The sequence below is a fragment of the Doryrhamphus excisus genome, chromosome 13 (assembly GCF_030265055.1).
Source record: "Doryrhamphus excisus isolate RoL2022-K1 chromosome 13, RoL_Dexc_1.0, whole genome shotgun sequence".
Classification (NCBI taxonomy): domain Eukaryota; kingdom Metazoa; phylum Chordata; class Actinopteri; order Syngnathiformes; family Syngnathidae; genus Doryrhamphus; species Doryrhamphus excisus.
Window position 1 is genome coordinate 248,205 of NC_080478.1, and position 16,825 is coordinate 265,029.

Sequence of the window (16,825 nt, forward strand, 5' to 3'; positions counted from 1 at the left end):
GTCAAACAGCGCCCTTTGCTGTCAGGCAAGAGCAGAAACCATAAAAAGCTTACAGCTCCTGGTATTCCCAGGCGGTCTCCCATCCAAGTACTAACCAGGCCCGCCCCTGCTTAGCGTCCGAGATCGGGCGTTTTCAGGGTAGTATGGCCGTAAGCTGCCAGATCAACTGAAAAGATCCTATTTGAAGGTGACGCAGGCCAAACTAGACTCCAGCAAAAAGTGTCAAACAGCGCCCTCTGCTGTCAGGCAAGAGCAGAAACCATATAAAGCTTACAGCACCTGGTATTTCCAGGCGGTCTCCCATCCAAGTACTAACCAGGCCCGCCCCTGCTTAGCTTCCGAGATCGGACGAGATCGGGCTTTTTCAGGATAGTATGGCCGTAAGCTGCCAGATCAACTGAAAAGATCCTATTTGAAGGCGACGCAGGCCAAACTAGACTCTGGCAAAAAGTGTCAAACAGCGCCCTTTGCTGTCAGGCAAGAGCAGAAACCATAAAAAGCTTACAGCACCTGGTATTCCCAGGCGGTCTCCCATCCAAGTACTAACCAGGCCCGCCCCTGCTTAGCTTCCGAGATCGGGCTTTTTCAGGGTAGTATGGCCGTAAGCTGCCAGGTGAACTGAAAAGATCCTATTTGAAGGTGACGCAGGCCAAACTAGACTCCAGCAAAAAGTGTCAAACAGCGCCCTCTGCTGTCAGGCAAGAGCAGAAACCATAAAAGGCTTACAGCACCTGGTATTCCCAGGCGGTCTCCCATCCAAGTACTAACCAGGCCCACCCCTGTTTAGCTTACGAGATCGGACGAGATCGGGCATTTTCAGGGTAGTATGACCGTAAGCTGCCAGATCAACTGAAAAGATCCTATTTGAAGGCGACGCAGGCCAAACTAGACTCCAGCAAAAAGTGTCAAACAGCGCCCTCTGCTGTCAGGCAAGAGCCGAAACCATAAAAGGCTTACAGCACCTGGTATTCCCAGGCGGTCTCTCATCCAAGTACTAACCAGGCCCGCCCCTGCTTAGCTTCCGAGATCGGACGATATCGGGCGTTTTCAGGGTAGTATGGCCGTAAGCTGCCAGGGCAACTGAAAAGATCCTATTTGAAGGCGACGCAGGCCAAACTAGACTCCAGCAAAAAGTGTCAAACAGCGCCCTCTGCTTTCAGGCAAAAGCAGAAACCATAAAAAGCTTAGAGCACCTGGTATTCCTAGGCGGTTTCCCATCCAAGTACTAACCAGGCCCGCCCCTGCTTAGCTTCCGAGATCGGATGAGATCGGGCGTTTTCAGGGTAGTATGGCTGTAAGCTGCCAAGGCAACTGAAAAGATCCTATTTGAAGGCGACGCAGGCCAAACTAAACTCCAGCAAAAAGTGTCAAACAGCGCCCTCTGCTGTCAGGCAAGAGCAGAAACCATAAAAAGCTTACAGCACCTGGTATTCCCAGGCGGTCTCCCATCCAAGTACTAACCAGGCCAGCCCCTGCTTAGCTTCCGAGATCGGACGAGATCGGGCGTTTTCAGGGTAGTATGGCCGTAAGCTTTAAGGGCAACTGAAAAAATCTTATTTGAAGGCAACGCAGGCCAAACTAGACTCCAGCAAAAAGTGTCAAACAGCGCCCTCTGCTGTCAGGCAAGAGCAGAAACCATAAAAAGCTTACAGCACCTGGTATTCCCAGGCGGTCTCCCATCCAAGTACTAACCAGGCCCGCCCCTGCTTTGCTTCCGAGATCGGACGAGATCGGGCTTTTTCAGGATAGTATGGCCGTAAGCTGCAAGATCAACTGAAAAGATCCTATTTGAAGGCGACGCAGGCCAAACTAGACTCCAGCAAAAAGTGTCAAACAGCGCCCTCTGCTGTCAGGCATGAGCAGAAACCATAAAAGGCTTACAGCACCTGGTATTCCCAGGCGGTCTCCCATCCAAGTACTAACCAGGCCCACCCCTGTTTAGCTTACGAGATCGGACGAGATCGGGCGTTTTCAGGGTAGTATGACCGTAAGCTGCCAGATCAACTGAAAAGATCCTATTTGAAGGCGACGCAGGCCAAACTAGACTCCAGCAAAAAGTGTCAAACAGCGCCCTCTGCTGTCAGGCAAGAGCAGAAACCATATAAATCTTACAGCACCTGGTATTCCCAGGCGGTCTCCCATCCAAGTACTAACCAGGCCCGCCCCTGCTTAGCTTCCGAGATCTGGCTTTTTCAGGATAGTATGGCCGTAAGCTGCAAGATCAACTGAAAAGATCCTATTTGAAGGCGACGCAGGCCAAACTAGACTCTGGCAAAAAGTGTCAAACAGCGCCCTTTGCTGTCAGGCAAGAGCAGAAACCATCAAAAGCTTACAGCACCTGGTATTCCCAGGCGGTCTCCCATCCAAGTACTAACCAGGCCCGCCCCTGCTTAGCTTCCGAGATCGGACGAGATCAGGCGTTTTAAGGGTAGTATGGCCGTAAGCTGCCAGGTCAACTGAAAAGATCCTATTTGAAGGTGACGCAGGCCAAACTAGACTCCAGCAAAAAGTGTCAAACAGCGCCCTCTGCTGTCAGGCAAGAGCAGAAACCATAAAAAAGCTTACAGCACCTGGTATTCCCAGGCGGTCTCCCATCCAAGTACTAACCAGGCCCGCCCCTGCTTAGCTTCCAAGATCGGACGAGATCTGGCGTTTTCAGGGTAGTATGGCCGTAAGCTGCCAGGTCAACTGAAAAGATCATATTTGAAGGTGACGCAGGCCAAACTAGACTCTGGCAAAAAGTGTCAAACAGCGCCCTTTGCTGTCAGGCAAGAGCAGAAACCATAAAAAGCTTACAGCACCTGGTATTCCCAGGCGGTCTCCCATCCAAGTACTAACCAGGCCCGCCCCTGCTTAGCTTCCGAGATCGGGCGTTTTCAGGGTAGTATGGCCGTAAGCTGCCAGGTGAAATGAAAAGATCCTATTTGAAGGTGACGCAGGCCAAACTAGACTCCAGCAAAAAGTGTCAAACAGCGCCCTCTGCTGTCAGGCAAGAGCAGAAACCATAAAAAGCTTACAGCACCTGGTATTCCCAGGCGGTCTCCCATCCAAGTACTAACCAGGCCAGCCCCTGCTTACCTTCCGAGATCGGACGAGATCAGGCGTTTTAAGGGTAGTATGTCCGTAAGCTGCCAGGTCAACTGAAAAGATCCTATTTGAAGGTGACGCAGGCCAAACTAGACTCCAGCAAAAAGTGTCAAACAGCGCCCTCTGCTGTCAGGCAAGAGCAGAAACCATAAAAAGCTTTCAGCACCTGGTATTCCCAGGCGGTCTCCCATCCAAGTACTAACCAGGCCCGCCCCTGCTTAGCTTCCGAGATCTGACGAGATCGGGCGTTTTCAGGGTAGTATGGCCGTAAGCTGCCAGGTCAACTGAAAAGATCCTATTTGAAGGTGACGCAGGCCAAACTAGACGCTGGCAAAAAGTGTCAAACAGCGCCCTTTGCTGTCAGGCAAGAGCAGAAACCATAAAAAGCTTACAGCACCTGGTATTCCCAGACGGTCTCCCATCCAAGTACTAACCAGGCCCGCCCCTGCTTAGCGTCCGAGATCGGGCGTTTTCAGGGTAGTTTGGCCGTAAGCTGCCAGGTCAACTGAAAAGATCCTATTTGAAGGCGACGCAGGCCAAACTAGACTCCAGCAAAAAGTGTCAAACAGCGCCCTCTGCTGTCAGGCATGAGCAGAAACCATAAAAGGCTTACAGCACCTGGTATTCCCAGGCGGTCTCCCATCCAAGTACTAACCAGGCCCGCCCCTGCTTAGCTTCCGAGATCGGACGAGATCGGGCTTTTTCAGGATAGTATGGCCGTAAGCTGCAAGATCAACTGAAAAGATCCTATTTGAAGGCGACGCAGGCCAAACTAGACTCTGGCAAAAAGTGTCAAACAGCGCCCTTTGCTGTCAGGCAAGAGCAGAAACCATCAAAAGCTTACAGCACCTGGTATTCCCAGGCGGTCTCCCATCCAAGTACTAACCAGGCCCGCCCCTGCTTAGCTTCCGAGATCGGACGAGATCAGGCGTTTTAAGGGTAGTATGGCCGTAAGCTGCCAGGTCAACTGAAAAGATCCTATTTGAAGGTGACGCAGGCCAAACTAGACTCCAGCAAAAAGTGTCAAACAGCGCCCTCTGCTGTCAGGCAAGAGCAGAAACCATAAAAAAGCTTACAGCACCTGGTATTCCCAGGCGGTCTCCCATCCAAGTACTAACCAGGCCCGCCCCTGCTTAGCTTCCAAGATCGGACGAGATCTGGCGTTTTCAGGGTAGTATGGCCGTAAGCTGCCAGGTCAACTGAAAAGATCCTATTTGAAGGTGACGCAGGCCAAACTAGACTCTGGCAAAAAGTGTCAAACAGCGCCCTTTGCTGTCAGGCAAGAGCAGAAACCATAAAAAGCTTACAGCACCTGGTATTCCCAGGCGGTCTCCCATCCAAGTACTAACCAGGCCCGCCCCTGCTTAGCTTCCGAGATCGGGCGTTTTCAGGGTAGTATGGCCGTAAGCTGCCAGGTGAAATGAAAAGATCCTATTTGAAGGTGACGCAGGCCAAACTAGACTCCAGCAAAAAGTGTCAAACAGCGCCCTCTGCTGTCAGGCAAGAGCAGAAACCATAAAAAGCTTACAGCACCTGGTATTCCCAGGCGGTCTCCCATCCAAGTACTAACCAGGCCAGCCCCTGCTTACCTTCCGAGATCGGACGAGATCAGGCGTTTTAAGGGTAGTATGTCCGTAAGCTGCCAGGTCAACTGAAAAGATCCTATTTGAAGGTGACGCAGGCCAAACTAGACTCCAGCAAAAAGTGTCAAACAGCGCCCTCTGCTGTCAGGCAAGAGCAGAAACCATAAAAAGCTTTCAGCACCTGGTATTCCCAGGCGGTCTCCCATCCAAGTACTAACCAGGCCCGCCCCTGCTTAGCTTCCGAGATCTGACGAGATCGGGCGTTTTCAGGGTAGTATGGCCGTAAGCTGCCAGGTCAACTGAAAAGATCCTATTTGAAGGTGACGCAGGCCAAACTAGACGCTGGCAAAAAGTGTCAAACAGCGCCCTTTGCTGTCAGGCAAGAGCAGAAACCATAAAAAGCTTACAGCACCTGGTATTCCCAGACGGTCTCCCATCCAAGTACTAACCAGGCCCGCCCCTGCTTAGCGTCCGAGATCGGGCGTTTTCAGGGTAGTTTGGCCGTAAGCTGCCAGGTCAACTGAAAAGATCCTATTTGAAGGCGACGCAGGCCAAACTAGACTCCAGCAAAAAGTGTCAAACAGCGCCCTCTGCTGTCAGGCATGAGCAGAAACCATAAAAGGCTTACAGCACCTGGTATTCCCAGGCGGTCTCCCATCCAAGTACTAACCAGGCCCGCCCCTGCTTAGCTTCCGAGATCGGACGAGATCGGGCTTTTTCAGGATAGTATGGCCGTAAGCTGCAAGATCAACTGAAAAGATCCTATTTGAAGGCGACGCAGGCCAAACTAGACTCTGGCAAAAAGTGTCAAACAGCGCCCTTTGCTGTCAGGCAAGAGCAGAAACCATAAAAAGCTTACAGCACCTGGTATTCCCAGGCTGTCTCCCATCCAAGTACTAACCAGGCCCGCCCCTGCTTAGCTTCCGAGATCGGGCGATTTCAGGGTAGTATGGCCGTAAGCTGCCAGGTGAACTGAAAAGATCCTATTTGAAGGTGACGCAGGCCAAACTAGACTCCAGCAAAAAGTGTCAAACAGCGCCCTCTGCTGTCAGGCAAGAGCAGAAACCATAAAAAGCTTACAGCACCTGGTATTCCCAGGCGGTCTCCCATCCAAGTACTAACCAGGCCCTCCCCTGCTTAGCTTCCGAGATCGGACGAGATCAGGCGTTTTAAGGGTAGTATGGCCGTAAGCTGCCAGGTGAACTGAAAAGATCCTATTTGAAGGTGACGCAGGCCAAACTAGACTCCAGCAAAAAGTGTCAAACAGCGCCCTCTGCTGTCAGGCAAGAGCAGAAACCATAAAAAGCTTATAGCACCTGGTATTCCCAGGCGGTCTCCCATCCAAGTACTAACCAGGCCCGCCCCTGCTTAGCTTCCGAGATCGGGCGTTTTCAGGGTAGTATGGCCGTAAGCTGCCAGGTCAACTGAAAAGATCCTATTTGAAGGCGACGCAGGCCAAACTAGACTCCAGCAAAAAGTGTCAAACAGCGCCCTCTGCTGTCAGGCATGAGCAGAAACCATAAAAGGCTTACAGCACCTGGTATTCCCAGGCGGTCTCCCATCCAAGTACTAACCAGGCCCACCCCTGTTTAGCTTACGAGATCGGACGAGATCGGGCGTTTTCAGGGTAGTATGACCGTAAGCTGCCAGATCAACTGAAAAGATCCTATTTGAAGGCGACGCAGGCCAAACTAGACTCCAGCAAAAAGTGTCAAACAGCGCCCTCTGCTGTCAGGCAAGAGCAGAAACCATATAAATCTTACAGCACCTGGTATTCCCAGGCGGTCTCCCATCCAAGTACTAACCAGGCCCGCCCCTGCTTAGCTTCCGAGATCGGGCTTTTTCAGGATAGTATGGCCGTAAGCTGCAAGATCAACTGAAAAGATCCTATTTGAAGGCGACGCAGGCCAAACTAGACTCTGGCAAAAAGTGTCAAACAGCGCCCTTTGCTGTCAGGCAAGAGCAGAAACCATCAAAAGCTTACAGCACCTGGTATTCCCAGGCGGTCTCCCATCCAAGTACTAACCAGGCCCGCCCCTGCTTAGCTTCCGAGATCGGACGAGATCAGGCGTTTTAAGGGTAGTATGGCCGTAAGCTGCCAGGTCAACTGAAAAGATCCTATTTGAAGGTGACGCAGGCCAAACTAGACTCCAGCAAAAAGTGTCAAACAGCGCCCTCTGCTGTCAGGCAAGAGCAGAAACCATAAAAAAGCTTACAGCACCTGGTATTCCCAGGCGGTCTCCCATCCAAGTACTAACCAGGCCCGCCCCTGCTTAGCTTCCAAGATCGGACGAGATCTGGCGTTTTCAGGGTAGTATGGCCGTAAGCTGCCAGGTCAACTGAAAAGATCCTATTTGAAGGTGACGCAGGCCAAACTAGACTCTGGCAAAAAGTGTCAAACAGCGCCCTTTGCTGTCAGGCAAGAGCAGAAACCATAAAAAGCTTACAGCACCTGGTATTCCCAGGCGGTCTCCCATCCAAGTACTAACCAGGCCCGCCCCTGCTTAGCTTCCGAGATCGGGCGTTTTCAGGGTAGTATGGCCGTAAGCTGCCAGGTGAAATGAAAAGATCCTATTTGAAGGTGACGCAGGCCAAACTAGACTCCAGCAAAAAGTGTCAAACAGCGCCCTCTGCTGTCAGGCAAGAGCAGAAACCATAAAAAGCTTACAGCACCTGGTATTCCCAGGCGGTCTCCCATCCAAGTACTAACCAGGCCAGCCCCTGCTTACCTTCCGAGATCGGACGAGATCAGGCGTTTTAAGGGTAGTATGTCCGTAAGCTGCCAGGTCAACTGAAAAGATCCTATTTGAAGGTGACGCAGGCCAAACTAGACTCCAGCAAAAAGTGTCAAACAGCGCCCTCTGCTGTCAGGCAAGAGCAGAAACCATAAAAAGCTTTCAGCACCTGGTATTCCCAGGCGGTCTCCCATCCAAGTACTAACCAGGCCCGCCCCTGCTTAGCTTCCGAGATCTGACGAGATCGGGCGTTTTCAGGGTAGTATGGCCGTAAGCTGCCAGGTCAACTGAAAAGATCCTATTTGAAGGTGACGCAGGCCAAACTAGACGCTGGCAAAAAGTGTCAAACAGCGCCCTTTGCTGTCAGGCAAGAGCAGAAACCATAAAAAGCTTACAGCACCTGGTATTCCCAGACGGTCTCCCATCCAAGTACTAACCAGGCCCGCCCCTGCTTAGCGTCCGAGATCGGGCGTTTTCAGGGTAGTTTGGCCGTAAGCTGCCAGGTCAACTGAAAAGATCCTATTTGAAGGCGACGCAGGCCAAACTAGACTCCAGCAAAAAGTGTCAAACAGCGCCCTCTGCTGTCAGGCATGAGCAGAAACCATAAAAGGCTTACAGCACCTGGTATTCCCAGGCGGTCTCCCATCCAAGTACTAACCAGGCCCGCCCCTGCTTAGCTTCCGAGATCGGACGAGATCGGGCTTTTTCAGGATAGTATGGCCGTAAGCTGCAAGATCAACTGAAAAGATCCTATTTGAAGGCGACGCAGGCCAAACTAGACTCTGGCAAAAAGTGTCAAACAGCGCCCTTTGCTGTCAGGCAAGAGCAGAAACCATAAAAAGCTTACAGCACCTGGTATTCCCAGGCGGTCTCCCATCCAAGTACTAACCAGGCCCGCCCCTGCTTAGCTTCCGAGATCGGGCGTTTTCAGGGTAGTATGGCCGTAAGCTGCCAGGTGAACTGAAAAGATCCTATTTGAAGGTGACGCAGGCCAAACTAGACTCCAGCAAAAAGTGTCAAACAGCGCCCTCTGCTGTCAGGCAAGAGCAGAAACCATAAAAAGCTTACAGCACCTGGTATTCCCAGGCGGTCTCCCATCCAAGTACTAACCAGGCCAGCCCCTGCTTACCTTCCGAGATCGGACGAGATCAGGCGTTTTAAGGGTAGTATGTCCGTAAGCTGCCAGGTCAACTGAAAAGATCCTATTTGAAGGTGACGCAGGCCAAACTAGACTCCAGCAAAAAGTGTCAAACAGCGCCCTCTGCTGTCAGGCAAGAGCAGAAACCATAAAAAGCTTACAGCACCTGGTATTCCCAGACGGTCTCCCATCCAAGTACTAACCAGGCCCGCCCCTGCTTAGCGTCCGAGATCGGGCGTTTTAAGGGTAGTTTGGCCGTAAGCTGCCAGGTCAACTGAAAAGATCCTATTTGAAGGCGACGCAGGCCAAACTAGACTCCAGCAAAAAGTGTCAAACAGCGCCCTCTGCTGTCAGGCATGAGCAGAAACCATAAAAGGCTTACAGCACCTGGTATTCCCAGGCGGTCTCCCATCCACGTACTAACCAGGCCCGCCCCTGCTTAGCTTCCGAGATCGGACAAGATCGGGCTTTTTCAGGATAGTATGGCCGTAAGCTGCAAGATCAACTGAAAAGATCCTATTTGAAGGCGACGCAGGCCAAACTAGACTCTGGCAAAAAGTGTCAAACAGCGCCCTTTGCTGTCAGGCAAGAGCAGAAACCATAAAAAGCTTACAGCACCTGGTATTCCCAGGCGGTCTCCCATCCAAGTACTAACCAGGCCCGCCCCTGCTTAGCTTCCGAGATCGGGCGATTTCAGGGTAGTATGGCCGTAAGCTGCCAGGTGAACTGAAAAGATCCTATTTGAAGGTGACGCAGGCCAAACTAGACTCCAGCAAAAAGTGTCAAACAGCGCCCTCTGCTGTCAGGCAAGAGCAGAAACCATAAAAAGCTTACAGCACCTGGTATTCCCAGCCGGTCTCCCATCCAAGTACTAACCAGGCCCGCCTCTGCTTAGCTTCCGAGATCGGACGTTTTAAGGGTAGTATGGCCGTAAGCTGCCAGGTCAACTGAAAAGATCCTATTTGAAGGTGACGCAGGCCAAACTATACTCCAGCAAAAAGTGTCAAACATCACCCTCTGCTGTCAGGCAAGAGCAGAAACCATAAAAAGCTTACAGCACCTGGTATTCCCAGGCGGTCTCCCATCCAAGTACTAACCAGGCCCGACCCTGCTTAGTTTCCGAGATCAGACGAGATCGGGCGTTTTCAGGGTAGTATGGCCATAAGCTGCCAGGTCAACTGAAAAGATCCTATTTGAAGGTGACGCAGGCCAAACTAGACTCTGGCAAAAAGTGTCAAACAGCGCCCTTTGCTGTCAGGCAAGAGCAGAAACCATAAAAAGCTTACAGCTCCTGGTATTCCCAGGCGGTCTCCCATCCAAGTACTAACCAGGCCCGCCCCTGCTTAGCGTCCGAGATCGGGCGTTTTCAGGGTAGTATGGCCGTAAGCTGCCAGATCAACTGAAAAGATCCTATTTGAAGGTGACGCAGGCCAAACTAGACTCCAGCAAAAAGTGTCAAACAGCGCCCTCTGCTGTCAGGCAAGAGCAGAAACCATATAAAGCTTACAGCACCTGGTATTTCCAGGCGGTCTCCCATCCAAGTACTAACCAGGCCCGCCCCTGCTTAGCTTCCGAGATCGGACGAGATCGGGCTTTTTCAGGATAGTATGGCCGTAAGCTGCCAGATCAACTGAAAAGATCCTATTTGAAGGCGACGCAGGCCAAACTAGACTCTGGCAAAAAGTGTCAAACAGCGCCCTTTGCTGTCAGGCAAGAGCAGAAACCATAAAAAGCTTACAGCACCTGGTATTCCCAGGCGGTCTCCCATCCAAGTACTAACCAGGCCCGCCCCTGCTTAGCTTCCGAGATCGGGCTTTTTCAGGGTAGTATGGCCGTAAGCTGCCAGGTGAACTGAAAAGATCCTATTTGAAGGTGACGCAGGCCAAACTAGACTCCAGCAAAAAGTGTCAAACAGCGCCCTCTGCTGTCAGGCAAGAGCAGAAACCATAAAAGGCTTACAGCACCTGGTATTCCCAGGCGGTCTCCCATCCAAGTACTAACCAGGCCCACCCCTGTTTAGCTTACGAGATCGGACGAGATCGGGCATTTTCAGGGTAGTATGACCGTAAGCTGCCAGATCAACTGAAAAGATCCTATTTGAAGGCGACGCAGGCCAAACTAGACTCCAGCAAAAAGTGTCAAACAGCGCCCTCTGCTGTCAGGCAAGAGCCGAAACCATAAAAGGCTTACAGCACCTGGTATTCCCAGGCGGTCTCTCATCCAAGTACTAACCAGGCCCGCCCCTGCTTAGCTTCCGAGATCGGACGATATCGGGCGTTTTCAGGGTAGTATGGCCGTAAGCTGCCAGGGCAACTGAAAAGATCCTATTTGAAGGCGACGCAGGCCAAACTAGACTCCAGCAAAAAGTGTCAAACAGCGCCCTCTGCTTTCAGGCAAAAGCAGAAACCATAAAAAGCTTAGAGCACCTGGTATTCCTAGGCGGTTTCCCATCCAAGTACTAACCAGGCCCGCCCCTGCTTAGCTTCCGAGATCGGATGAGATCGGGCGTTTTCAGGGTAGTATGGCTGTAAGCTGCCAAGGCAACTGAAAAGATCCTATTTGAAGGCGACGCAGGCCAAACTAAACTCCAGCAAAAAGTGTCAAACAGCGCCCTCTGCTGTCAGGCAAGAGCAGAAACCATAAAAAGCTTACAGCACCTGGTATTCCCAGGCGGTCTCCCATCCAAGTACTAACCAGGCCAGCCCCTGCTTAGCTTCCGAGATCGGACGAGATCGGGCGTTTTCAGGGTAGTATGGCCGTAAGCTTTAAGGGCAACTGAAAAAATCTTATTTGAAGGCAACGCAGGCCAAACTAGACTCCAGCAAAAAGTGTCAAACAGCGCCCTCTGCTGTCAGGCAAGAGCAGAAACCATAAAAAGCTTACAGCACCTGGTATTCCCAGGCGGTCTCCCATCCAAGTACTAACCAGGCCCGCCCCTGCTTTGCTTCCGAGATCGGACGAGATCGGGCTTTTTCAGGATAGTATGGCCGTAAGCTGCAAGATCAACTGAAAAGATCCTATTTGAAGGCGACGCAGGCCAAACTAGACTCCAGCAAAAAGTGTCAAACAGCGCCCTCTGCTGTCAGGCATGAGCAGAAACCATAAAAGGCTTACAGCACCTGGTATTCCCAGGCGGTCTCCCATCCAAGTACTAACCAGGCCCACCCCTGTTTAGCTTACGAGATCGGACGAGATCGGGCGTTTTCAGGGTAGTATGACCGTAAGCTGCCAGATCAACTGAAAAGATCCTATTTGAAGGCGACGCAGGCCAAACTAGACTCCAGCAAAAAGTGTCAAACAGCGCCCTCTGCTGTCAGGCAAGAGCAGAAACCATATAAATCTTACAGCACCTGGTATTCCCAGGCGGTCTCCCATCCAAGTACTAACCAGGCCCGCCCCTGCTTAGCTTCCGAGATCTGGCTTTTTCAGGATAGTATGGCCGTAAGCTGCAAGATCAACTGAAAAGATCCTATTTGAAGGCGACGCAGGCCAAACTAGACTCTGGCAAAAAGTGTCAAACAGCGCCCTTTGCTGTCAGGCAAGAGCAGAAACCATCAAAAGCTTACAGCACCTGGTATTCCCAGGCGGTCTCCCATCCAAGTACTAACCAGGCCCGCCCCTGCTTAGCTTCCGAGATCGGACGAGATCAGGCGTTTTAAGGGTAGTATGGCCGTAAGCTGCCAGGTCAACTGAAAAGATCCTATTTGAAGGTGACGCAGGCCAAACTAGACTCCAGCAAAAAGTGTCAAACAGCGCCCTCTGCTGTCAGGCAAGAGCAGAAACCATAAAAAAGCTTACAGCACCTGGTATTCCCAGGCGGTCTCCCATCCAAGTACTAACCAGGCCCGCCCCTGCTTAGCTTCCAAGATCGGACGAGATCTGGCGTTTTCAGGGTAGTATGGCCGTAAGCTGCCAGGTCAACTGAAAAGATCATATTTGAAGGTGACGCAGGCCAAACTAGACTCTGGCAAAAAGTGTCAAACAGCGCCCTTTGCTGTCAGGCAAGAGCAGAAACCATAAAAAGCTTACAGCACCTGGTATTCCCAGGCGGTCTCCCATCCAAGTACTAACCAGGCCCGCCCCTGCTTAGCTTCCGAGATCGGGCGTTTTCAGGGTAGTATGGCCGTAAGCTGCCAGGTGAAATGAAAAGATCCTATTTGAAGGTGACGCAGGCCAAACTAGACTCCAGCAAAAAGTGTCAAACAGCGCCCTCTGCTGTCAGGCAAGAGCAGAAACCATAAAAAGCTTACAGCACCTGGTATTCCCAGGCGGTCTCCCATCCAAGTACTAACCAGGCCAGCCCCTGCTTACCTTCCGAGATCGGACGAGATCAGGCGTTTTAAGGGTAGTATGTCCGTAAGCTGCCAGGTCAACTGAAAAGATCCTATTTGAAGGTGACGCAGGCCAAACTAGACTCCAGCAAAAAGTGTCAAACAGCGCCCTCTGCTGTCAGGCAAGAGCAGAAACCATAAAAAGCTTTCAGCACCTGGTATTCCCAGGCGGTCTCCCATCCAAGTACTAACCAGGCCCGCCCCTGCTTAGCTTCCGAGATCTGACGAGATCGGGCGTTTTCAGGGTAGTATGGCCGTAAGCTGCCAGGTCAACTGAAAAGATCCTATTTGAAGGTGACGCAGGCCAAACTAGACGCTGGCAAAAAGTGTCAAACAGCGCCCTTTGCTGTCAGGCAAGAGCAGAAACCATAAAAAGCTTACAGCACCTGGTATTCCCAGACGGTCTCCCATCCAAGTACTAACCAGGCCCGCCCCTGCTTAGCGTCCGAGATCGGGCGTTTTCAGGGTAGTTTGGCCGTAAGCTGCCAGGTCAACTGAAAAGATCCTATTTGAAGGCGACGCAGGCCAAACTAGACTCCAGCAAAAAGTGTCAAACAGCGCCCTCTGCTGTCAGGCATGAGCAGAAACCATAAAAGGCTTACAGCACCTGGTATTCCCAGGCGGTCTCCCATCCAAGTACTAACCAGGCCCGCCCCTGCTTAGCTTCCGAGATCGGACGAGATCGGGCTTTTTCAGGATAGTATGGCCGTAAGCTGCAAGATCAACTGAAAAGATCCTATTTGAAGGCGACGCAGGCCAAACTAGACTCTGGCAAAAAGTGTCAAACAGCGCCCTTTGCTGTCAGGCAAGAGCAGAAACCATCAAAAGCTTACAGCACCTGGTATTCCCAGGCGGTCTCCCATCCAAGTACTAACCAGGCCCGCCCCTGCTTAGCTTCCGAGATCGGGCGTTTTCAGGGTAGTATGGCCGTAAGCTGCCAGGTGAAATGAAAAGATCCTATTTGAAGGTGACGCAGGCCAAACTAGACTCCAGCAAAAAGTGTCAAACAGCGCCCTCTGCTGTCAGGCAAGAGCAGAAACCATAAAAAGCTTACAGCACCTGGTATTCCCAGGCGGTCTCCCATCCAAGTACTAACCAGGCCAGCCCCTGCTTACCTTCCGAGATCGGACGAGATCAGGCGTTTTAAGGGTAGTATGTCCGTAAGCTGCCAGGTCAACTGAAAAGATCCTATTTGAAGGTGACGCAGGCCAAACTAGACTCCAGCAAAAAGTGTCAAACAGCGCCCTCTGCTGTCAGGCAAGAGCAGAAACCATAAAAAGCTTTCAGCACCTGGTATTCCCAGGCGGTCTCCCATCCAAGTACTAACCAGGCCCGCCCCTGCTTAGCTTCCGAGATCTGACGAGATCGGGCGTTTTCAGGGTAGTATGGCCGTAAGCTGCCAGGTCAACTGAAAAGATCCTATTTGAAGGTGACGCAGGCCAAACTAGACGCTGGCAAAAAGTGTCAAACAGCGCCCTTTGCTGTCAGGCAAGAGCAGAAACCATAAAAAGCTTACAGCACCTGGTATTCCCAGACGGTCTCCCATCCAAGTACTAACCAGGCCCGCCCCTGCTTAGCGTCCGAGATCGGGCGTTTTCAGGGTAGTTTGGCCGTAAGCTGCCAGGTCAACTGAAAAGATCCTATTTGAAGGCGACGCAGGCCAAACTAGACTCCAGCAAAAAGTGTCAAACAGCGCCCTCTGCTGTCAGGCATGAGCAGAAACCATAAAAGGCTTACAGCACCTGGTATTCCCAGGCGGTCTCCCATCCAAGTACTAACCAGGCCCGCCCCTGCTTAGCTTCCGAGATCGGACGAGATCGGGCTTTTTCAGGATAGTATGGCCGTAAGCTGCAAGATCAACTGAAAAGATCCTATTTGAAGGCGACGCAGGCCAAACTAGACTCTGGCAAAAAGTGTCAAACAGCGCCCTTTGCTGTCAGGCAAGAGCAGAAACCATAAAAAGCTTACAGCACCTGGTATTCCCAGGCGGTCTCCCATCCAAGTACTAACCAGGCCCGCCCCTGCTTAGCTTCCGAGATCGGGCGTTTTCAGGGTAGTATGGCCGTAAGCTGCCAGGTGAACTGAAAAGATCCTATTTGAAGGTGACGCAGGCCAAACTAGACTCCAGCAAAAAGTGTCAAACAGCGCCCTCTGCTGTCAGGCAAGAGCAGAAACCATAAAAAGCTTACAGCACCTGGTATTCCCAGGCGGTCTCCCATCCAAGTACTAACCAGGCCAGCCCCTGCTTACCTTCCGAGATCGGACGAGATCAGGCGTTTTAAGGGTAGTATGTCCGTAAGCTGCCAGGTCAACTGAAAAGATCCTATTTGAAGGTGACGCAGGCCAAACTAGACTCCAGCAAAAAGTGTCAAACAGCGCCCTCTGCTGTCAGGCAAGAGCAGAAACCATAAAAAGCTTACAGCACCTGGTATTCCCAGACGGTCTCCCATCCAAGTACTAACCAGGCCCGCCCCTGCTTAGCGTCCGAGATCGGGCGTTTTAAGGGTAGTTTGGCCGTAAGCTGCCAGGTCAACTGAAAAGATCCTATTTGAAGGCGACGCAGGCCAAACTAGACTCCAGCAAAAAGTGTCAAACAGCGCCCTCTGCTGTCAGGCATGAGCAGAAACCATAAAAGGCTTACAGCACCTGGTATTCCCAGGCGGTCTCCCATCCACGTACTAACCAGGCCCGCCCCTGCTTAGCTTCCGAGATCGGACAAGATCGGGCTTTTTCAGGATAGTATGGCCGTAAGCTGCAAGATCAACTGAAAAGATCCTATTTGAAGGCGACGCAGGCCAAACTAGACTCTGGCAAAAAGTGTCAAACAGCGCCCTTTGCTGTCAGGCAAGAGCAGAAACCATAAAAAGCTTACAGCACCTGGTATTCCCAGGCGGTCTCCCATCCAAGTACTAACCAGGCCCGCCCCTGCTTAGCTTCCGAGATCGGGCGATTTCAGGGTAGTATGGCCGTAAGCTGCCAGGTGAACTGAAAAGATCCTATTTGAAGGTGACGCAGGCCAAACTAGACTCCAGCAAAAAGTGTCAAACAGCGCCCTCTGCTGTCAGGCAAGAGCAGAAACCATAAAAAGCTTACAGCACCTGGTATTCCCAGCCGGTCTCCCATCCAAGTACTAACCAGGCCCGCCTCTGCTTAGCTTCCGAGATCGGACGTTTTAAGGGTAGTATGGCCGTAAGCTGCCAGGTCAACTGAAAAGATCCTATTTGAAGGTGACGCAGGCCAAACTATACTCCAGCAAAAAGTGTCAAACATCACCCTCTGCTGTCAGGCAAGAGCAGAAACCATAAAAAGCTTACAGCACCTGGTATTCCCAGGCGGTCTCCCATCCAAGTACTAACCAGGCCCGACCCTGCTTAGTTTCCGAGATCAGACGAGATCGGGCGTTTTCAGGGTAGTATGGCCATAAGCTGCCAGGTCAACTGAAAAGATCCTATTTGAAGGTGACGCAGGCCAAACTAGACTCTGGCAAAAAGTGTCAAACAGCGCCCTTTGCTGTCAGGCAAGAGCAGAAACCATAAAAAGCTTACAGCTCCTGGTATTCCCAGGCGGTCTCCCATCCAAGTACTAACCAGGCCCGCCCCTGCTTAGCGTCCGAGATCGGGCGTTTTCAGGGTAGTATGGCCGTAAGCTGCCAGATCAACTGAAAAGATCCTATTTGAAGGTGACGCAGGCCAAACTAGACTCCAGCAAAAAGTGTCAAACAGCGCCCTCTGCTGTCAGGCAAGAGCAGAAACCATATAAAGCTTACAGCACCTGGTATTTCCAGGCGGTCTCCCATCCAAGTACTAACCAGGCCCGCCCCTGCTTAGCTTCCGAGATCGGACGAGATCGGGCTTTTTCAGGATAGTATGGCCGTAAGCTGCCAGATCAACTGAAAAGATCCTATTTGAAGGCGACGCAGGCCAAACTAGACTCTGGCAAAAAGTGTCAAAC

At 51.7% G+C, this 16,825-nt stretch overlaps 46 non-coding genes and 28 pseudogenes across 46 annotated transcripts; all 74 read right to left on the minus strand.

The window, feature by feature from the left end:
• Positions 1-46: 46 nt before the first annotated feature.
• On the minus strand, positions 47-155 carry LOC131141689 (5S ribosomal RNA; annotated as a pseudogene).
• A 112-nt stretch (positions 156-267) lies between these two features.
• LOC131099286 (5S ribosomal RNA) lies at positions 268-386 on the minus strand. Its single transcript, XR_009118120.1, has one exon. It is a non-coding gene; the product is annotated as a 5S ribosomal RNA (ribosomal RNA).
• A 112-nt stretch (positions 387-498) lies between these two features.
• On the minus strand, positions 499-607 carry LOC131141181 (5S ribosomal RNA; annotated as a pseudogene).
• A 112-nt stretch (positions 608-719) lies between these two features.
• LOC131098535 (5S ribosomal RNA) lies at positions 720-838 on the minus strand. Its single transcript, XR_009117403.1, has one exon. It is a non-coding gene; the product is annotated as a 5S ribosomal RNA (ribosomal RNA).
• Positions 839-950: 112 nt separating this feature from the next.
• Positions 951-1,069, minus strand: LOC131099537 (5S ribosomal RNA). Its single transcript, XR_009118363.1, has one exon. It is a non-coding gene; the product is annotated as a 5S ribosomal RNA (ribosomal RNA).
• Positions 1,070-1,181: 112 nt separating this feature from the next.
• On the minus strand, positions 1,182-1,300 carry LOC131099100 (5S ribosomal RNA). Its single transcript, XR_009117938.1, has one exon. It is a non-coding gene; the product is annotated as a 5S ribosomal RNA (ribosomal RNA).
• A 112-nt stretch (positions 1,301-1,412) lies between these two features.
• On the minus strand, positions 1,413-1,531 carry LOC131142630 (5S ribosomal RNA). Its single transcript, XR_009132702.1, has one exon. It is a non-coding gene; the product is annotated as a 5S ribosomal RNA (ribosomal RNA).
• Positions 1,532-1,643: 112 nt separating this feature from the next.
• LOC131098873 (5S ribosomal RNA) lies at positions 1,644-1,762 on the minus strand. The gene has a single exon (XR_009117719.1). It is a non-coding gene; the product is annotated as a 5S ribosomal RNA (ribosomal RNA).
• Positions 1,763-1,874: 112 nt separating this feature from the next.
• On the minus strand, positions 1,875-1,993 carry LOC131097685 (5S ribosomal RNA). Its single transcript, XR_009116581.1, has one exon. It is a non-coding gene; the product is annotated as a 5S ribosomal RNA (ribosomal RNA).
• Positions 1,994-2,105: 112 nt separating this feature from the next.
• On the minus strand, positions 2,106-2,214 carry LOC131142507 (5S ribosomal RNA; annotated as a pseudogene).
• Positions 2,215-2,326: 112 nt separating this feature from the next.
• LOC131143329 (5S ribosomal RNA) lies at positions 2,327-2,445 on the minus strand. The gene has a single exon (XR_009133380.1). It is a non-coding gene; the product is annotated as a 5S ribosomal RNA (ribosomal RNA).
• Positions 2,446-2,558: 113 nt separating this feature from the next.
• On the minus strand, positions 2,559-2,677 carry LOC131098403 (5S ribosomal RNA). Its single transcript, XR_009117277.1, has one exon. It is a non-coding gene; the product is annotated as a 5S ribosomal RNA (ribosomal RNA).
• Positions 2,678-2,789: 112 nt separating this feature from the next.
• Positions 2,790-2,898, minus strand: LOC131100403 (5S ribosomal RNA; annotated as a pseudogene).
• Positions 2,899-3,010: 112 nt separating this feature from the next.
• Positions 3,011-3,129, minus strand: LOC131100076 (5S ribosomal RNA). Its single transcript, XR_009118843.1, has one exon. It is a non-coding gene; the product is annotated as a 5S ribosomal RNA (ribosomal RNA).
• A 112-nt stretch (positions 3,130-3,241) lies between these two features.
• Positions 3,242-3,360, minus strand: LOC131097173 (5S ribosomal RNA). The gene has a single exon (XR_009116086.1). It is a non-coding gene; the product is annotated as a 5S ribosomal RNA (ribosomal RNA).
• A 112-nt stretch (positions 3,361-3,472) lies between these two features.
• Positions 3,473-3,581, minus strand: LOC131142010 (5S ribosomal RNA; annotated as a pseudogene).
• Positions 3,582-3,693: 112 nt separating this feature from the next.
• LOC131097622 (5S ribosomal RNA) lies at positions 3,694-3,812 on the minus strand. Its single transcript, XR_009116519.1, has one exon. It is a non-coding gene; the product is annotated as a 5S ribosomal RNA (ribosomal RNA).
• Positions 3,813-3,924: 112 nt separating this feature from the next.
• Positions 3,925-4,043, minus strand: LOC131143330 (5S ribosomal RNA). The gene has a single exon (XR_009133381.1). It is a non-coding gene; the product is annotated as a 5S ribosomal RNA (ribosomal RNA).
• A 113-nt stretch (positions 4,044-4,156) lies between these two features.
• LOC131098404 (5S ribosomal RNA) lies at positions 4,157-4,275 on the minus strand. The gene has a single exon (XR_009117278.1). It is a non-coding gene; the product is annotated as a 5S ribosomal RNA (ribosomal RNA).
• A 112-nt stretch (positions 4,276-4,387) lies between these two features.
• On the minus strand, positions 4,388-4,496 carry LOC131100405 (5S ribosomal RNA; annotated as a pseudogene).
• Positions 4,497-4,608: 112 nt separating this feature from the next.
• On the minus strand, positions 4,609-4,727 carry LOC131100077 (5S ribosomal RNA). Its single transcript, XR_009118844.1, has one exon. It is a non-coding gene; the product is annotated as a 5S ribosomal RNA (ribosomal RNA).
• Positions 4,728-4,839: 112 nt separating this feature from the next.
• LOC131097174 (5S ribosomal RNA) lies at positions 4,840-4,958 on the minus strand. The gene has a single exon (XR_009116087.1). It is a non-coding gene; the product is annotated as a 5S ribosomal RNA (ribosomal RNA).
• A 112-nt stretch (positions 4,959-5,070) lies between these two features.
• LOC131142011 (5S ribosomal RNA) lies at positions 5,071-5,179 on the minus strand (annotated as a pseudogene).
• Positions 5,180-5,291: 112 nt separating this feature from the next.
• LOC131097623 (5S ribosomal RNA) lies at positions 5,292-5,410 on the minus strand. The gene has a single exon (XR_009116520.1). It is a non-coding gene; the product is annotated as a 5S ribosomal RNA (ribosomal RNA).
• Positions 5,411-5,522: 112 nt separating this feature from the next.
• LOC131142218 (5S ribosomal RNA) lies at positions 5,523-5,631 on the minus strand (annotated as a pseudogene).
• Positions 5,632-5,743: 112 nt separating this feature from the next.
• Positions 5,744-5,862, minus strand: LOC131143001 (5S ribosomal RNA). Its single transcript, XR_009133058.1, has one exon. It is a non-coding gene; the product is annotated as a 5S ribosomal RNA (ribosomal RNA).
• A 112-nt stretch (positions 5,863-5,974) lies between these two features.
• On the minus strand, positions 5,975-6,083 carry LOC131141086 (5S ribosomal RNA; annotated as a pseudogene).
• Positions 6,084-6,195: 112 nt separating this feature from the next.
• On the minus strand, positions 6,196-6,314 carry LOC131097686 (5S ribosomal RNA). Its single transcript, XR_009116582.1, has one exon. It is a non-coding gene; the product is annotated as a 5S ribosomal RNA (ribosomal RNA).
• Positions 6,315-6,426: 112 nt separating this feature from the next.
• LOC131142355 (5S ribosomal RNA) lies at positions 6,427-6,535 on the minus strand (annotated as a pseudogene).
• A 112-nt stretch (positions 6,536-6,647) lies between these two features.
• On the minus strand, positions 6,648-6,766 carry LOC131143331 (5S ribosomal RNA). The gene has a single exon (XR_009133382.1). It is a non-coding gene; the product is annotated as a 5S ribosomal RNA (ribosomal RNA).
• A 113-nt stretch (positions 6,767-6,879) lies between these two features.
• LOC131098405 (5S ribosomal RNA) lies at positions 6,880-6,998 on the minus strand. The gene has a single exon (XR_009117279.1). It is a non-coding gene; the product is annotated as a 5S ribosomal RNA (ribosomal RNA).
• A 112-nt stretch (positions 6,999-7,110) lies between these two features.
• On the minus strand, positions 7,111-7,219 carry LOC131100406 (5S ribosomal RNA; annotated as a pseudogene).
• A 112-nt stretch (positions 7,220-7,331) lies between these two features.
• Positions 7,332-7,450, minus strand: LOC131100078 (5S ribosomal RNA). The gene has a single exon (XR_009118845.1). It is a non-coding gene; the product is annotated as a 5S ribosomal RNA (ribosomal RNA).
• A 112-nt stretch (positions 7,451-7,562) lies between these two features.
• Positions 7,563-7,681, minus strand: LOC131097175 (5S ribosomal RNA). The gene has a single exon (XR_009116088.1). It is a non-coding gene; the product is annotated as a 5S ribosomal RNA (ribosomal RNA).
• A 112-nt stretch (positions 7,682-7,793) lies between these two features.
• Positions 7,794-7,902, minus strand: LOC131142012 (5S ribosomal RNA; annotated as a pseudogene).
• Positions 7,903-8,014: 112 nt separating this feature from the next.
• On the minus strand, positions 8,015-8,133 carry LOC131097624 (5S ribosomal RNA). The gene has a single exon (XR_009116521.1). It is a non-coding gene; the product is annotated as a 5S ribosomal RNA (ribosomal RNA).
• A 112-nt stretch (positions 8,134-8,245) lies between these two features.
• LOC131100407 (5S ribosomal RNA) lies at positions 8,246-8,354 on the minus strand (annotated as a pseudogene).
• A 112-nt stretch (positions 8,355-8,466) lies between these two features.
• Positions 8,467-8,585, minus strand: LOC131100079 (5S ribosomal RNA). Its single transcript, XR_009118846.1, has one exon. It is a non-coding gene; the product is annotated as a 5S ribosomal RNA (ribosomal RNA).
• Positions 8,586-8,697: 112 nt separating this feature from the next.
• Positions 8,698-8,806, minus strand: LOC131142264 (5S ribosomal RNA; annotated as a pseudogene).
• Positions 8,807-8,918: 112 nt separating this feature from the next.
• On the minus strand, positions 8,919-9,037 carry LOC131100138 (5S ribosomal RNA). The gene has a single exon (XR_009118903.1). It is a non-coding gene; the product is annotated as a 5S ribosomal RNA (ribosomal RNA).
• Positions 9,038-9,149: 112 nt separating this feature from the next.
• LOC131101041 (5S ribosomal RNA) lies at positions 9,150-9,258 on the minus strand (annotated as a pseudogene).
• A 112-nt stretch (positions 9,259-9,370) lies between these two features.
• LOC131142450 (5S ribosomal RNA) lies at positions 9,371-9,479 on the minus strand (annotated as a pseudogene).
• Positions 9,480-9,591: 112 nt separating this feature from the next.
• LOC131143089 (5S ribosomal RNA) lies at positions 9,592-9,710 on the minus strand. The gene has a single exon (XR_009133144.1). It is a non-coding gene; the product is annotated as a 5S ribosomal RNA (ribosomal RNA).
• A 112-nt stretch (positions 9,711-9,822) lies between these two features.
• On the minus strand, positions 9,823-9,931 carry LOC131141690 (5S ribosomal RNA; annotated as a pseudogene).
• A 112-nt stretch (positions 9,932-10,043) lies between these two features.
• On the minus strand, positions 10,044-10,162 carry LOC131099287 (5S ribosomal RNA). Its single transcript, XR_009118121.1, has one exon. It is a non-coding gene; the product is annotated as a 5S ribosomal RNA (ribosomal RNA).
• A 112-nt stretch (positions 10,163-10,274) lies between these two features.
• LOC131141183 (5S ribosomal RNA) lies at positions 10,275-10,383 on the minus strand (annotated as a pseudogene).
• A 112-nt stretch (positions 10,384-10,495) lies between these two features.
• Positions 10,496-10,614, minus strand: LOC131098536 (5S ribosomal RNA). Its single transcript, XR_009117404.1, has one exon. It is a non-coding gene; the product is annotated as a 5S ribosomal RNA (ribosomal RNA).
• Positions 10,615-10,726: 112 nt separating this feature from the next.
• On the minus strand, positions 10,727-10,845 carry LOC131099538 (5S ribosomal RNA). The gene has a single exon (XR_009118364.1). It is a non-coding gene; the product is annotated as a 5S ribosomal RNA (ribosomal RNA).
• A 112-nt stretch (positions 10,846-10,957) lies between these two features.
• On the minus strand, positions 10,958-11,076 carry LOC131099101 (5S ribosomal RNA). Its single transcript, XR_009117939.1, has one exon. It is a non-coding gene; the product is annotated as a 5S ribosomal RNA (ribosomal RNA).
• Positions 11,077-11,188: 112 nt separating this feature from the next.
• Positions 11,189-11,307, minus strand: LOC131142631 (5S ribosomal RNA). The gene has a single exon (XR_009132703.1). It is a non-coding gene; the product is annotated as a 5S ribosomal RNA (ribosomal RNA).
• A 112-nt stretch (positions 11,308-11,419) lies between these two features.
• Positions 11,420-11,538, minus strand: LOC131098874 (5S ribosomal RNA). The gene has a single exon (XR_009117720.1). It is a non-coding gene; the product is annotated as a 5S ribosomal RNA (ribosomal RNA).
• A 112-nt stretch (positions 11,539-11,650) lies between these two features.
• Positions 11,651-11,769, minus strand: LOC131097687 (5S ribosomal RNA). Its single transcript, XR_009116583.1, has one exon. It is a non-coding gene; the product is annotated as a 5S ribosomal RNA (ribosomal RNA).
• Positions 11,770-11,881: 112 nt separating this feature from the next.
• Positions 11,882-11,990, minus strand: LOC131142508 (5S ribosomal RNA; annotated as a pseudogene).
• Positions 11,991-12,102: 112 nt separating this feature from the next.
• On the minus strand, positions 12,103-12,221 carry LOC131143332 (5S ribosomal RNA). Its single transcript, XR_009133383.1, has one exon. It is a non-coding gene; the product is annotated as a 5S ribosomal RNA (ribosomal RNA).
• Positions 12,222-12,334: 113 nt separating this feature from the next.
• On the minus strand, positions 12,335-12,453 carry LOC131098406 (5S ribosomal RNA). Its single transcript, XR_009117280.1, has one exon. It is a non-coding gene; the product is annotated as a 5S ribosomal RNA (ribosomal RNA).
• Positions 12,454-12,565: 112 nt separating this feature from the next.
• Positions 12,566-12,674, minus strand: LOC131100408 (5S ribosomal RNA; annotated as a pseudogene).
• A 112-nt stretch (positions 12,675-12,786) lies between these two features.
• LOC131100080 (5S ribosomal RNA) lies at positions 12,787-12,905 on the minus strand. The gene has a single exon (XR_009118847.1). It is a non-coding gene; the product is annotated as a 5S ribosomal RNA (ribosomal RNA).
• A 112-nt stretch (positions 12,906-13,017) lies between these two features.
• LOC131097176 (5S ribosomal RNA) lies at positions 13,018-13,136 on the minus strand. The gene has a single exon (XR_009116089.1). It is a non-coding gene; the product is annotated as a 5S ribosomal RNA (ribosomal RNA).
• Positions 13,137-13,248: 112 nt separating this feature from the next.
• On the minus strand, positions 13,249-13,357 carry LOC131142013 (5S ribosomal RNA; annotated as a pseudogene).
• Positions 13,358-13,469: 112 nt separating this feature from the next.
• Positions 13,470-13,588, minus strand: LOC131097625 (5S ribosomal RNA). The gene has a single exon (XR_009116522.1). It is a non-coding gene; the product is annotated as a 5S ribosomal RNA (ribosomal RNA).
• Positions 13,589-13,700: 112 nt separating this feature from the next.
• LOC131100409 (5S ribosomal RNA) lies at positions 13,701-13,809 on the minus strand (annotated as a pseudogene).
• Positions 13,810-13,921: 112 nt separating this feature from the next.
• On the minus strand, positions 13,922-14,040 carry LOC131100081 (5S ribosomal RNA). Its single transcript, XR_009118848.1, has one exon. It is a non-coding gene; the product is annotated as a 5S ribosomal RNA (ribosomal RNA).
• A 112-nt stretch (positions 14,041-14,152) lies between these two features.
• LOC131097179 (5S ribosomal RNA) lies at positions 14,153-14,271 on the minus strand. The gene has a single exon (XR_009116091.1). It is a non-coding gene; the product is annotated as a 5S ribosomal RNA (ribosomal RNA).
• Positions 14,272-14,383: 112 nt separating this feature from the next.
• LOC131142015 (5S ribosomal RNA) lies at positions 14,384-14,492 on the minus strand (annotated as a pseudogene).
• Positions 14,493-14,604: 112 nt separating this feature from the next.
• LOC131097626 (5S ribosomal RNA) lies at positions 14,605-14,723 on the minus strand. The gene has a single exon (XR_009116523.1). It is a non-coding gene; the product is annotated as a 5S ribosomal RNA (ribosomal RNA).
• A 112-nt stretch (positions 14,724-14,835) lies between these two features.
• LOC131100411 (5S ribosomal RNA) lies at positions 14,836-14,944 on the minus strand (annotated as a pseudogene).
• Positions 14,945-15,056: 112 nt separating this feature from the next.
• LOC131100082 (5S ribosomal RNA) lies at positions 15,057-15,175 on the minus strand. The gene has a single exon (XR_009118849.1). It is a non-coding gene; the product is annotated as a 5S ribosomal RNA (ribosomal RNA).
• A 112-nt stretch (positions 15,176-15,287) lies between these two features.
• On the minus strand, positions 15,288-15,396 carry LOC131142265 (5S ribosomal RNA; annotated as a pseudogene).
• Positions 15,397-15,508: 112 nt separating this feature from the next.
• On the minus strand, positions 15,509-15,627 carry LOC131100139 (5S ribosomal RNA). Its single transcript, XR_009118904.1, has one exon. It is a non-coding gene; the product is annotated as a 5S ribosomal RNA (ribosomal RNA).
• A 112-nt stretch (positions 15,628-15,739) lies between these two features.
• Positions 15,740-15,848, minus strand: LOC131101042 (5S ribosomal RNA; annotated as a pseudogene).
• Positions 15,849-15,960: 112 nt separating this feature from the next.
• On the minus strand, positions 15,961-16,069 carry LOC131142451 (5S ribosomal RNA; annotated as a pseudogene).
• A 112-nt stretch (positions 16,070-16,181) lies between these two features.
• LOC131143090 (5S ribosomal RNA) lies at positions 16,182-16,300 on the minus strand. The gene has a single exon (XR_009133145.1). It is a non-coding gene; the product is annotated as a 5S ribosomal RNA (ribosomal RNA).
• A 112-nt stretch (positions 16,301-16,412) lies between these two features.
• LOC131141691 (5S ribosomal RNA) lies at positions 16,413-16,521 on the minus strand (annotated as a pseudogene).
• Positions 16,522-16,633: 112 nt separating this feature from the next.
• On the minus strand, positions 16,634-16,752 carry LOC131099288 (5S ribosomal RNA). Its single transcript, XR_009118123.1, has one exon. It is a non-coding gene; the product is annotated as a 5S ribosomal RNA (ribosomal RNA).
• Positions 16,753-16,825: the final 73 nt, after the last annotated feature.